Source organism: Chlamydotis macqueenii, chromosome 11, assembly GCF_036417535.1.
Source record: "Chlamydotis macqueenii isolate bChlMac1 chromosome 11, bChlMac1.mat, whole genome shotgun sequence".
In the NCBI taxonomy this organism is placed as follows: Eukaryota; Metazoa; Chordata; class Aves; order Otidiformes; family Otididae; genus Chlamydotis; species Chlamydotis macqueenii.
This window is the reverse complement of record NC_141566.1, coordinates 2759712-2765860: the sequence shown is the minus strand read 5'-3', so window position 1 is coordinate 2765860 and position 6149 is coordinate 2759712. Positions and strand designations below refer to the sequence as shown.

Genomic DNA, 6149 nt, shown 5'->3' with positions numbered 1-6149 from the left:
GTCTGGAAAATTAACACCCAGCCAAGGCGGGTAGTGCGCCTCTATCACGTCAGTGCACTTTTTACATCTGTTTGTGGCAGCACATAAAAAGATCACAGTGCACAGACTGTTAATTTTTAAGATTGCCCGAGATGCTGTGCAGAATTTTATGCTGCTGATCGATTAGTATTGTGGTAGTTCTGTAACTGAAGTATCTTAAATGTGGCTAAGTGAAAGTAAAGGCATTACGTTGTATCACAGCTACAGGGATAATCTTTGAGCCTTATGTTTGTGTTCTCTCTAAAAGACGGCATTTAAATAAATACCTGGGTTGTTGTCTTCTAAACTGGATCCAGGTGCAATGCTTATTTAATTGAATGTATCTTTTCATCTCCACGACGGCTCTCCCCGCGCTTACATCTCATCTGATCTACGCGATTATATTCTGCTGATTGCTGTAGTTGCCGGCCCCCCTGCACACAGCACCGCTGCGATCTCCTTTCCAAAGACACCAGGAGCTGGGTAGCTCTGACAAACTCTGCGCTGGTACCCCGCTGGCTGTGGGGGTGCAGCGAGGTGCCGTAGCAGAGGAGCTGCTAGATTTGCTTCGGTGACTTTGGCAGCACTTTTGAGGGGGATAGCCTGTACGTGAGCATGCTGGGGGCAAAACCTCCCCAGAGTTCATGAAGTTTTTTTGAACGCGGTTAATGAACACCATCCAAATGTATGTTGATTTTACTGAGTGCTGCCAGGTGCACTGTTGCTGTCTCACCTGACCCTGATTAATTACTCATTTATATTACTTGAATCTGTCAAGAAAATAATGTGTGGGTGTGAAAGAAAATGCAGTGTTGTGGTAGAGATGATAAATATACAAAGCTATAGGAACGGAACCGTGAGATTTCCACAGCGATACGGTGATGCTGGAGAGGAAAACTGTACCTGATGATGGGACTGGGAGGTGCTACCGCTACGCCAATAACTCATCCCGTGGCTGTAGTCAAATCGCTTACTGCTCGCCTCCATTTCTACGTGAGGGTGTAACACTTCAACTACGTGCCCTGCTGCAGTGGGAATGAACCGTTCATTTCCGTGTGATGTCTAGCATATCCTGGGTACCGCTGTTAACGGAGAACAAACGAGATTAGTTGCTTATTTTGCAGTACTGGAAGTTGATGTGTAAAGTGTTCCGAATTCAGAGAGCACGGCATAGGTTGCTATACGCCATTCCCGTTTTATTACTGTGCATACACATGGGGCTCTCTGATGCCAGGAGAACGAGGACTAAAGTGCTCAATAGTTTAAAATTTTAGTCACAGTGTTACCTAATCAACTTTTTAGATTGTATGCGTTATATTGTTGAAAAGGTAGCAGAATGTCATGTAAGCTCAAGTGGTAACTTAAGACTAGGAACCTCTGTTAAATATCACAGTGAATTTAATTAAACCCAAACGATAATACTCATCTTGCTTCTCTTCAGTTGCAGTTAAAATACTGGTGTCTGCTTTGTTTTCTGTTTGCTAAACATTTCTGTTGATTCAGAAGTTATAATAAGAAAACTCCCCCCCAGTCCCCAGTGCAGTGACTCTGGACACGAGGTTAGCAGCGCTGCAGATGTCACGAAGAAACAGGGCTGCAATACTAAAAGCCGTTGTGGGGTCCTGTGAGAACGGGTGTACTCTGTAAGCTCGCAGGCTCTACAGACGTAAACTCCTGCCTTGCCTCTTTTTCTTGCCCTCCTGTTTCGCAAAAGGCAGCGTCAGGCGAGTCCCTGCCTTCCTCTCCAGGTGCCTGGCATCTCAGCAAGTCCTAAGCAGTCTTGAGATGAGCCAGCCTCTTCGTCTTAACGAACAGCTGGAGCTAAAGCACAGTTTTAGAAGCTGTAACGTGATAATGAAAATAAACCAGCAGCGCCCTTGCAACCCCTGACCCGGTTTCCCATCCCTTTCCCCTCTTCGCTTCTGGCACCTATTGCTCTTTAGGGATTTAAACTGCGCCCGGGAGCTGGTTTCACTGCCGGACTCCGGAGGAGCCGTAGCCGGGGGCGCGGGCAGGCGGGGAGGGAGCGTCGGCATCCGCAGGGCCCGGCCCCGGCCCGCCGCCTCCATTGCGAACCACCTGCCGCCACGGCCCGGCCTTCCCCTCCCTTCCTCCCGGCAGCCGGAGCACCGACCGCCCGCCTCGCCTTCCTCCCGGCCCTCATCTTCTCCTCCTCCTCTACCGATCGCGGCGGCACCTGCCCGGGGCCCGGGCGGCAGGTGAGGTGAGGTGAGGTGAGGCCAGGCCGCCCCGCCCCGCTCCGCCCCGCCGGGGCCCGGGCCCGTGGGTGAGGGCCCGCGGTGACGCGCCCTTTATGCCCGGTGGCGGCGCGGCGCGCGTTCCCGCCGAGCGGCGGGAGGGGGGACAGGGAGGAGGTGGCGGGAGGGGGAGGAAAGCGAACGGGCGCCGGTCCCGCGGCTGAGGGAACAATGGCGGCGGCGCTCCCCGGCACCTCCTGAATGGGCACGGGGTGGGGGCGGCGAGGAGGCAGCGGCGGCAGCGGAGGGGCGAGGCGGCGGCCACCCCCCCCCCCCCCCGCCCTCCCCGCTCCGTCCCTCCCTCAGCGGGGAGCGCGGGGCCGGCTGCGCGCCGGGGTTGGGGGGGGGGGGCAACCCGACCGTGAAGCGGCGGCGGGGGCGCTGAGGGCCGGGAGCGCCGGCTCCGCCGAGGGCCCTGAGGCGGCGGCAGCGGCGGGGGCGGGGCGGGGGCCGGCGCGCACGGAGAGGGGGGGGGGCTGGGGGGTGGGGGGAGGGGGGGAGGGGCGGGGGCCGGCGCGCGCGGGGCGGGCGCGTCCACCTGCGCGCGCCGGGGCCCCGGGCGCATGGAGCAGCGCTGAGCGCCGCCGCCGCCGTTACCGGTACCGACACCGCCTGGCGGGCGGGGGGACCCGCCGGCCCCGCGCGGCCGCCTCCCTCGCGGGCCCGGTGCTGAGGTGAGTCCCGCGGCGGCGGCGGCGGCGGCGGCGCCCCCCCCCCCCCCCCACCGCACCCCCGCCCCTGCGTGAGGCGAGCGGCGAGGAGGAGGCCGGTGGTGGAGACTGGGGCGGGGGGGGGGGCAGGGGGGGGATGCTGATGGCTACGCCGGCCTGCGCGGCGCGGAGGCCTGCGGGGAAGTTGCGCGGTGGCGGCGGAAGGAGCGGAGCGGGCCGTGTGTGCGGAGTGAGGGCGGGGGGGGGGGGGGGCGGCCTGGGCCGGGGCGAGTTGGTGCCTTCGCCGCCCCCTCGCCCCCAACCCAACGCCTCAGGGCGCCGCGGCTCCCCCCCCCCCCCCCCCCCCAACCCCGGGCAGGTGCCGCGCTGGGCGGGGGCGCCGCCCCGCAGGGCCCGGGGGGGAGCGGGGAGCGGGGAACGGGGAACGGGTCCCCCCCGGGCCCGCAGCGCTGCCTCCCCCGCCTCCCCTCCCGCCCCGGCGGGGTTTATTTACAGCGTGGGGGGGGGCTGCACTTACTTCAGCCTCGGCCAGAACAAAAAAAAAATAATAAAGGAGGGAGGGGGATGGGATATTTTTTTATTAAAAAAAATTAAAAAGCCCCGACCCTGGAAGTGGCTGTCATTCCGCGTATTAAACTAGAAAACTGGCTAATCAAATAAAACTGGCTCATTGTCTGAAACTCTATCCCAGCGAAAAATGCGGCTGTGAATATAATTAACCATCTGTCTAGCGAGCGGTGGAGGATTGGGTGCGTGCGGTTTTCATCCCGGTCTCTGCGATTTCTGAGCCGCTCGCGCGGCCGCGCAGCGGTAATGTGTGTTTTGCTTACTAAGTGTAAGATGTGACCTGTGTGTGCGGGGATGATGCTGAAACACGGGGAAGGGGGTGTGGGTGAGGGGGGAAATAATGCAATCCTCCTCTCCGGAATGAGCCGCGCCGCTGGCGAGCGGTGCGGTTTGTGAGATATTAACCCAAACAAGCTGGAAGGGGACCGGCGATGAAAGCCAAGGTTGCGCCTTTTCTCTCAGCGACGCTATCCGGCGTTTCGCCTCCCGCTCGGATCGAGCGCAGGATGGGTGCGTATTTGGGGAATCGGTGGTTGGGCGTCGTGGGTGGATGCGTGCGGCCAGAGAGGAGCGATGCGCCTGTGCGAGCCAGGGCCTGAATGAGCCTCTTGCCTGAAAACAAAACAGCTCTGTGGTTCTCAAATCTTCCCCGAGGTTTTCCCCTCGCTTCCCTTCGGCGGTTTGCTCGTCCCTTCTGCCCCGCGCCAGCCCCTCCGGCCGGCTTCGCCCCGAAACCTCTGTGCCACCACCGTCAACAACATCCTGGTACTCGGCCGTGGCGTTCGCGGTGTCGGAGGTACCTGCTGTTCGCGCTGGAGCGGCGTGGTAATGCGGTAACCGCTGTGCCCACGGCGAAGGGTCTGCCGGAAAGTGGATCGCGTGTGTGTGCCTGTACGCACGCTCGTGCTTGTTTTTTTTTTTAGTTTAGGTAAGGGAAGAATAGAGAAACTGGGAAAAAAAAAAAATAACGGCAGCGGTCAAGCAGGTAGGAGGCGATTTAAAGTCACTTCAGCTAATACCCCGTGCAAGACTGCGTTTGTTAAGGTATGTGAACTGTGCGTGAGGCAGCAGTCGTCAGTGAATCACTTCTTAAAAACAAACACTTGACAAAAGAACCAGACCTGCTAAATGGATAACAATTATGTAAGCCCGTAGTAGGTTTGATGCACGTCAAGTCTGTTAAATAAATCAACCCGTTCAGTGAATAAATCTGCTATGCACCAATGCTTTATCATCATTATTATTATTTTTTTTTTTTTTTTTTTGAGGGAATAAACCTGGCTGTGTATTTAAGATGTTTCTACTGAGCATGTGAATCTTGCGGCCAAGCCCCGTAGCTGCCAGTGGCACAAGACGAATCCGCGGGGAGGGTGGGGTGCGGGAGCGCGGGGAGGGAGGGGGACGCGCCGAGTAATAAGGTGGGTATTAAAAATACACAGAGATGTGCATAAGGATTCCTGGCGATAAAATTCTCACTGATCCTTGTCTTGATGGAGTATTTGCTTTGCAGTGGCAATGGCCCATACAAAGCTACATTGATTTAGCTCTCTCTGTTCGCCGTGGCAGTTCTGGTGAATAATTATTTTCCCAAAAGCCCTAACTAAGGGAAGAAAGAGAGTCCCTGCTTGGCCTACACAGTAGTACAGTATCTTTGAAAGCGCGTATCCGGCTGCAAATAAAGAGAGCCAGTTCGAGTGTTACTACACTCAGCAGAAATAAAAAGGAGGGCAGAAAAGGGGAGCAACCGGCCGGCTTCCCCGTGCACCTCGTCCCCCTTTCCCTCTCTACCCCTCACCCGGCGCTGTGCTTCGGGGGGTGAGGAGGGGGAATTTTTGTGGTTTTGTTTTTTTCCTTTTCTGTGTTTGCTGTTGGCTTTTGGAGGTGAGGCTCCGGCAACCCGTTTAAACCTTGAGTTCTGCATCACAAGGGGTCTCTTTTGGATTTAAAAAAAAAAAAAAAAAAAAGGAAAAGGTTGTGGCCAGTGGGTTTTAACTTCCGTAGCTGGTGCAGGGACAGGGAGTACGGCTGCGTGGGGGGCAGTGCTTTGAGGCTGTCCTCCTCTTTTGAGGTGGCGATGCCTCATGGATGGTTTTGTGATGGCTCGTGTGCATATCTTTTTTTTCCCTGTGTTTGGAAAGAAACATGTGAAAGGACTTAAATGCATTTGCAGAACTGAGAAGGACACAGGTGAGGCCTGGGGAGAAAGCCTTCCCAAACAAAGGGCTCCGACTCGGGTTGGCATCCCGGGAGCAGGACGCAGCCGTCGATACAACGTGCAGCAGCACTTCTCAGATTGTAAGGCTTTTCCATCTTAGAGTAACAACAAACCAACCGTGCTGATTTCCCCAAGCACAACAGCGAACCCCTTCCCTTAAAGTTTATCCCCTGTCGCAAACAGAAGGAAAGAATCTTTTCCTTGGGCGGAATGCAGGGAGGAGAGCGGTGGCTACTCCAGACCTTGCCCGAGTCCTCGCGTGGGGGCTGCGCAGGCGCCGCAGTTGGGTTTGCGTTTGGCCCTGGGAGAGGTGGGCAGTCTGAATCTTAAACGCAGTGAAATTGCTGTTGCTTCGCAGTGATGACAATTTTTGGTCTGCGAGGGACTTAAATACCTTGAGGATTGGGAGCAAAATAATTT

At 56.7% G+C, this 6149-nt stretch overlaps 1 protein-coding gene across 1 annotated transcript in view; it reads left to right on the top strand.

Moving 5' to 3' along the window:
• Positions 1-2864: 2864 nt before the first annotated feature.
• Positions 2865-6149, top strand: part of NEXMIF (neurite extension and migration factor) — a 151440-nt gene continuing 148155 nt past the window's right edge. The window contains exon 1 of the mRNA XM_086756562.1: positions 2865-2950. The gene's annotated coding sequence lies outside the window, so the exon portion shown is untranslated. The remainder of the gene's footprint in view (positions 2951-6149) is intronic.